Source organism: Camelina sativa, chromosome 10, assembly GCF_000633955.1.
Source record: "Camelina sativa cultivar DH55 chromosome 10, Cs, whole genome shotgun sequence".
Classification (NCBI taxonomy): Eukaryota; Viridiplantae; Streptophyta; class Magnoliopsida; order Brassicales; family Brassicaceae; genus Camelina; species Camelina sativa.
The window spans coordinates 1827374-1835936 of NC_025694.1; positions in this window are offsets into that span (position 1 = coordinate 1827374).

Here is an 8563-nt window from a genome sequence, read left to right on the forward strand (position 1 = left end):
GCTGTAAACAAGGCTTTGTTGGATTGGTTGTCCATTAATGTAGCTTCAAAACCATCTTCTCCTAAAGCCTTGGAAATATAAATGAAGACTCTATTTGCGAAGGAAGTATATAGTTGTATATTATACATTGTTACCCTTTTTACAATTTGCTGCTTCTGGACTTGTATAATCTGAGATTTAGAGCAGAGAGACTTGATCAAGTTTTGCTAATGAATGAATATGGATGCAACTCTTGTGGGCAAGTATCATTGAGTTGGGTATCTGAACCAGGTTTTGGTAAAACCCCTCAAGAGAATAAAAGACTACATTACAAAAGTCTAACATAGTGGGTACCAATACCCAAACAGTTTTAGATTGACTTTGACAAGGACAGGTTATTTTCACACGTGTGAAACATGCAAATTTGTAGTTTGTCTTTGGGTTTTTTGGGCTGTAAATCTAAGTGTGCACTAACTTGAGGTCTCAACTCTCAACAATTGATTTCCAAAGTAGTCGCTAGCTGAATCAATGACAAGAGCCATTTTGATTTCTAGACAATCTGAATCACTAACTGATTAACTTGAATAAGTGTGGTTCATAATAGGTCATTTCTTCGTACGATTTTGATTTTAGAGCAACATTATTAAAGGGACCGATGATTTTATTACCTAAGCCGCTTTTTAATTTTGGTGGTCAACACCTAAGCTGACAAATATCAAAATGTAATAATTAGCTTAAGAAAATGGTCGTATGAATATTGAGTGCTGTGATTCCAACCAAAGTGGCCAACACAAGGACCCCTTTCTTTCTTTTCTTTTTTATTCCAACGTTTCATGTATTTTGAAATAAAAATATGGTTCGATTCCATTTCAATCGCTATAATTCTGTTAAACAATGGCAACACGAGCGTATTGGACTGATGTGCTTCTCTTGTTTCTATGGTGATCATTATGCACCAACTCCTTTTATTTCATAAATGGGCTGGTTTATAACTAATGTATACACTAATTATGCTCATAAACAGTCTTTTCAAATGATTGCCCCCAACATAATTAGTGTTTCTTCTAAATGTTAGGGCAATCATTGTATAATTGGGGAGTACATTATAAGTTCCAACTCACTTAAATGATTAGTGTTCTCGTAAGTATATCAACTGGAGTTAGTTTTTTTTTTCCAACTTAAAGTACCTAAATAAATGTGAAAGTAAAAAAAGAAAATTTCACCAAACACTCCAAATAAAAATTTTCTCAAACAGTTTGACAAAGTGAAAGATAGCTTCCACATATTAGCCACCTCTTAAAAATAGACAACTATATCATTGTAAGTTGTAACTAGTCAATTCTAGTTCTGTTTTGTAACCCAACTGATGCACTGTTACAGTTAATTAAAAATATTCATCTAATAATCATCTGATGCACTGTTCAATTAATTTAAAAGGTAAAAAAAAAATTAAAAAAAAAAGAAAAGATAAAAAAGAAAAGAAAATATATTTATATTTATTTTATTTTATTTTTGTTGATCAAATAAATGTGAATAAAATTAGAGTGAGATGATTAGTTAATTAAATTTTGTCACACAAACATACTAACTCTTTAGTAAAAAACATATACATATATCTCGTAATGATCAATATTTATTTATTATATCTTTTTATGTGAATAACAATAATAATAAAAAGTCATCTAAGTTGGTTTATTTACAAACTGTAAAACTGCCATTTCAAGTTTTATAGATTATACCTTATTTCAGACTAAACTTTATTAAAAAAATTCAAAAGATTCAGAAAACTTTCTTCATAGTTGTTGTGTATGTAGATTATGAAATCTTCAATGCAACGTTGATATGTCTATATTTTGTCTTTGCTAAACATGTATTTGTCATGCACTTAGTTAGGATAACTAGTTGTTTTGCATAAATTTCTAGTCTCTTTTGTACACTTTGCATATTTAGGTAGTTCTTGCATCATCTTTGCATACATCGTGCATTTCGGAGTATTTCAGGTGTTTAGGAGACGTCGGAGTCGCACCGTTCGAGTCACCCACTCGAGCCACCACTGGATCCATTCGAGTCGACGTCGTTCGAGCCAACACCATCGCCGTTTGAGTCACCTAGGTCGAGCTACGATGACATTGCATTCCACTCGACGCACACGGACTCGATCACACATGTCACGAAGAAAGACGTTTGGTCTCACACGCTTGAGGGAATTCCCAAAACCGACTCCTTACCTTGTCGTTTTAAGTTTTAGGGTTTTCCATGTTGGATTACTATATATACATTTTGTTAAGTCTTTGCCGAGACATGACATCTTTTATCTCGCTTTTTCTTAAGGTTTTACCTAGCCACCAAAACCGCACTCCGATCTTGTATTCCAGATAGCTTTGATTTTATTGAGTTTTTGCATTGGATTTCTTCTACAAAGTTGTTCTTCTCATTTCTATTAATCTTACTATGTTTTGTTCTATGTTTTCTGGGTTTGCATTTTTGGTGATGATTTCCGGATCTGAGTAGTGCTATAGTTCTTGGGGATGGGATAGACTAGGTGGAGGATCATATGATGTAGAGTGTTTAAGCTTTGATTTGTATGATTCCCTTCTGGACTAGTGTTATAAATGCTAGTTTCTCTCTGATCAGTTGGAACTAGGTTCGAGACATTTCCACACCCAAAAGGTGTTTGATGAAATGTTTGACCAACTAGTGCCAGAGACTTACGTTCCTAGCCTAAGAGATTAGTTGTCTAGGATGTTTGTTGACGTGAATGAAATTGTTTGTCATGCCTGCTCAACCATGTTTCTCTAGCGAGGACTGGGTATGGAAGTGGTTGAGTTTGAGTAGCTTTTGCCAAGAGATTGTATTAGCTAAGCGTGATGTTCATTGGGATAGATTGCTTGTGACATGTTAAACACTCTGTAGACTAGGATACTCCACATCAATTACTCCCATCCTTAGGACTTCTTTCTTTCTGATTTTTATTACATCCTGAACTGTTTCTGATCTTGCTATCTAATTCTTGCTTAGACTCATTTTCTGTTTTCATTCATTTTCGCTTCCTATCATACATTCTCGTTTCTAGTCCCTTAGCTCATTTCCGTTTTGCATTTTCATCACATTAGGTTGTTAGACAAAAACACTCTCTTTAAATTGGCTTGACCTGTGAAATCTTGATTGCATCTTGAGTGACTAGCATCATACCATAAGGTTAATTGAACCTGCTAGGATAGACACACAAAAACCCTAGTATCAATTTGGCGCCGTTGCGGGGGAACATATGAAGATTGTCGAGCTGGAGAATGGACCGGAGAAGGTGTTCGTTGGTGAGTTCACTCGAGGCTCGCTGAAGCACGACCTTGCATGGGTCTGGTGTCCTCGGGGACAGACCTAGGGATGGCGGTAGTGGATGTCGAGCAGCTGAACTTCCGCATGAAGTTAGTGAAGGTCTTGGTGAAACTGCTGAGCGCCTTGTCTCTTGCCTTCCCCCATCGCTGAAGCTTGTTGAGGCGATCATGAGCTGCTCTGACCCCTTTGGCCATTTGTGGTTCTGAGTATTCCTCAAAGTGGAATTGCTCAGGGCGGTACTCAAACGTACATTTATTTGTTTCACTGGTGTTGTGTACATATATTGGAAAAGAGAAATTTGGTACACCGATTTATTTGTGTCATTGTTGTTGTGTACGTACACTATAAGTAAATATGATGTTATGTACATCTATTTATTTTATTATTGGTATGTACATATATTTGATTTTGTTTGATATATGTGATGTACGTACATCAGAATAGTTACTAAAAACGAACTCCTTAGCGACTACATAACGAGAGTCTTAACTTAGTCGCAATAATAAAAGACTAATTTGCGACTCAACTACCACTACAATAAAACAGACTTCACAACCCTTTTGGGACTAATAAGTTGTCCGTAATCAGTCACTAAACCCATACACTCCCAAAACCGTCGCAAGGATACGACTGTTATATATAGTCACAAAATTGTCCTTATGTAGACTTCGTTGCGGTTTAGTCGAAAATGTACAACTACCAATTCTAGTCACATATTTGTCTCTAATATACGACTATATCATGGAGTCCGCAATCCGTCGCAAATCAGCAACCTTGTTGCGACCTACATATTTTGCGACCGTTTTTTTTTGTGACCATCGGAAATAGTCGCGAAGTAGTCGCAATACCCTTATTTGCGACTAATGAGCGACTATTATAGGAGTCGCAAATGACCTGTTTTATGGTAGTGACATAATTTGTTCCTTAATTTGTTTTGTTTTTTAATTTAATTTTGATTTATTTTTAAAGAACTATTAGATAGAAGATTCTGATTGGTTGATAGGGGAGGAGGTGAATACAAGCGTACCTAAGTATTTTTCTATAAACATTACCTGAACAAAACAAAACAGGATAGTCATAAAAACAAAACATATAATAAATTATCCTATCTAAATTACATGAATGTAAGAAAAAGTTCGAATCAAATCCGAGTCAAATCTTGAATGCCCATCCCTAGGTAAACTAGGATAAAAAATAAGTTCGCTTCTAAATTGTACCTAATTTTTTTGGATTTTTGGATTGTATTTTTATAAAGATACATTGCTGCAAACATATTTTAAAAGGTAAATATACAAATTACTTAACTATTTACGTACATGCAAACAAAAAAATTATTACCGTGTACGTACACATAAACAAAAAAATTATTACCGTGTACGTACACATGAGTAAATGATAAGTATTAATCTTGAATAATATTAAAAAACAAGTTAGAACATAAATTATAATTTAATGTAAAAAACAAATTAGAAATTGGATCTTAAAAGATAGAAAAAAAATATTTATAATTATAATTACAAAAATAAAAAATAGTCATCAAATTGAATGGAGAGAAAAAATGAAAAAACAAAAAAATAGAGAAGAATAATAGTAAACTAACATTAATTATCTAACACATTTATTTTTCTCAGTTCAATCGTTACATTGTAATAAAAGAAATCAAATTTGCTGTAGAGACATTTCTGTCCAAAAAATTCTTGTGGCTAATAGGTGGAAACTCCATTTGACTTTGCAAAATGGTGGTTAAAAAACATCAATCCTGTGCAATTTACCCAAGTAAAAAAGGTTTAAAAATATTTTGAATTATCCGGTTAAAGAAAATCAAAAACGATGGTTTTCTTTGGTTGGTTTTCTTTGTGTAATATAATAAGCGGCCAACATTTAGAATCATATCTGGTGTGGTTTTGATTTTCTTTTTGCTTTATTTGACCTTTTTCTTAACTATTTTTGTTCTATATGCATGAGTTTCAACATCTGAACATATGAACAGGAAATAAAATGGAGTATTTAATCTTCCTTAGCATAACTTTTTCATGTACCTATATGTATTTATATATATTAAATTGAAAAGATTACGCAAAAAGAGAAAAGTGGTCCTAATTAACATCCAGATTGATCTAAACTGTAGGCTGCACTGTGGACAAAAAACAAAGGAATCCAATCGAGTTATATAAAAAATGAAAAATGATGGATCGCAAAATATAAACTAAAAAACGAAAAGATGAAAGATGGGGGGTTTTTTATATATATATAAACCTAGTATTTGGTCTTTATAAAAACGCATATATTTTAAAAACATAATTTTATTAACACGATCAGAGACAGATATATAGGCGTGTCTCTTAAGTTATGAACACAAGTTTAGTACTATTATTCTCGACAGATTGGTATTCAAATCCTAGCTTATTGGTCAAGATTGATGTTATTCTATAAATTCTATTGAACTATATGTCTATTTGAGATAATATCCAAAAAGAAAAAATTAAAAAAATGTTGAAACCTGTTGTTGTTATTAACTGCGAATTGGTTTATACAGTATACTTTAAACTTAGATACTGATCATGGAACGAATAAGTGAATCTTGTAAGTAGGGCAAGCATGGTTATCAACGCCATCATTATGTTCTTCGGAGCATAATATAAAATCATGGTTTCATTAGAGATTTTATTTTTTAAACTATATGATAGAATAATAGAGTGTATATAGCGTATCAATCAACGTGTGTATTCGTCTTTTATTAATTTTTATCGTCTAGGATTTATTTATTTTATGCATGCTTTACAAGGCACGCACTTATAAGCAAGCATGCGTACACCCAAACATGTAAAATACATTGTATTTGAAATCTGGATAAATCTGAAATGAAAAATATACTAATAAGTCGGATTAAATTTAGATGGTGATAACTGCTATGGAGTCATTCTAAAATGAAAGATACATTAAATTGCAAAGCTCATTGAATATTGTTTTTACTTGTAAAAAAAAGGTTGGTGTTGTTATTAACTAACGCTTGCATTCGTTCGTATCATCGAAATGAATAATTTTGTCGTAACAGTAGTAGTGCAGGTAATTTTCACTATCATAATCAATAACTGATGCTACAACTTAATATAGGAAGCCAACCACCCATCTATGAAATAAAGATATAGTTATCTTATCACATAAACTTCAACTTCGACTTAATTAAGAGGGTAACGTAGAGTAATAATCATATGAGTTGTCAACCAATTAAATTGATCAAATCATGCATGCCACGAAAAAAATCTCGTTATCGATTGTGGGCACCAAAACTATTTTATTAAGGTGATAATGTAATACTAAGGAATATATACTAGCTAGTATACATGCGCCATAATTGTGTCGTACGATTATTATAGTTGTAGTGTAATGAAATTATAAATCTCGACTTGCAAATTGCAATATACTATTGTATAATATGGTCTTGATGAGAAGAAAAGAGAAAAAAGAAGAGAACACTCTTTATGGTCTATATGATCTGGAGGGACGGTTAGGCTGTCTTATTCGTGACATTACTGGCCCTTTAAAAAAAAAAAAATTGTTATGATTTGTTCAAATGGTGCCAAATTTAGATTAATATTCATATGCTCAAATCTTAGGAAAACTACAGCACCAACAGTCATTTATTCAGACTAGAGTATTATTGCAATTGTCAGAACTCAGAACAATGTTACAAAATGCCAATGATTCTCACTTGTTCTTTGTTTACTAGGATCTAGCTTAAAATATGTTTAACTAAGCTCTCTTTCGATCATGGATGGAAAAAGAGAATGTATTTCGATAATCAAAACAAATTCGTAAATATTGGCGAAGATATAAGTAGTATGTACTATACTTTTGGCCTTTAGCGAAATTTATAAATTATCAGTTTAATACACATATAAATCTAGTGGAGTACGTAGTAAAACAAAACCATCGGTGATTTATAACATCCATAACTATACTACCAAATATATACTCCGTTACTTATGGATCTCATTGTATGCACTACACATCTACACGTATCAATTAGATAATGGCATAATGCTGAGACCATAATTTGAACCCAAAAAAAAAAATTAATCAAAGTGCGTTACACTTGTTATAAGGTCATTGGAAAGAGAGGCAACTCCTACAGTTTTTTTTTTTTTAAATAATAACATTTATATATCTATCTCTTACAAATTTCAACACTACATTTGTTTCCCTCTTGGGAACCCCAATTTTACTTTCTTCTACATTAATTGTATTAACTCTTTTATTATTCTTTCTGTTTTTGTCCGTATTTTATTATTATTATTATTATTATAAAATAGCCTTACATTAAACGACACTGTTGTTATATCTAGACTATAAAAAATTCTAGATGACTAGACCAGTCCGAATAATCCAAGTTTTGTAGTTTATTAGTATAATGGTAATAATATATTAAAACTAGCTGATTTTCTGTGATCTGTGAAATAAATTTTCAAATTTTGCATTCTATTTCTAACGTTAGAGTACATATTATTATAAAATAACATAATATTTCATATGGGAAAAAAGAAAATGAAGATTAGATAGTGCAAGGGTCGGGACCCACACGAGGGAAGAAGAAGAAGTGACAACAACGAGTTTTATCTATTTCCACCTTTACCCTTTCCTTTTCGTTTCGCGCGTCTTCACCGGCTTACCGGCTACACCTGTCGCTGTATTATCGGTTTCATCATTTTAATTATAATATAAAACTAATTTAATTCAATAATTAGTGTTTAAAGTTTAAACAAATACGAAGAGCAAATGAAATTAGTAGTTGTATTAAATTAGCTGCCGCCGTGCCGGCCGTTACGATTGCAGCAGCACGACTGTTTCTTGGATTAATTTATTCCGTGGAGTCGAGTCATGGAGGCCAACAAGTCTCTCTAATTAATGAGAATAATCGTAACCTTTCTTAATTTATTTCTTTATTATAGATACTATTGATTTTTTATTAGAATCTTGCTAAGTTTAATTTTTAAAATTTTAAACTGTTCCTATTTCTGTGTTAATTCCTTTTTTTTATATATTTATTTTGGTACGATGTAGAGATGAAAATATATTATAGTACTACTATACCTTTTTTTATTTATTATAAAAGTTATAAAAAAAAAACGATTCGAATAGATTTTTTTTCAAATTAAAGGTGAAGAAGAATGAAGAGGTCCTTTTTCGTCATTTTGGAGTTTCCTTTTGGGACATTTTTTTTCTCTTTTTTTTTTTTTTTTTTTTTTTT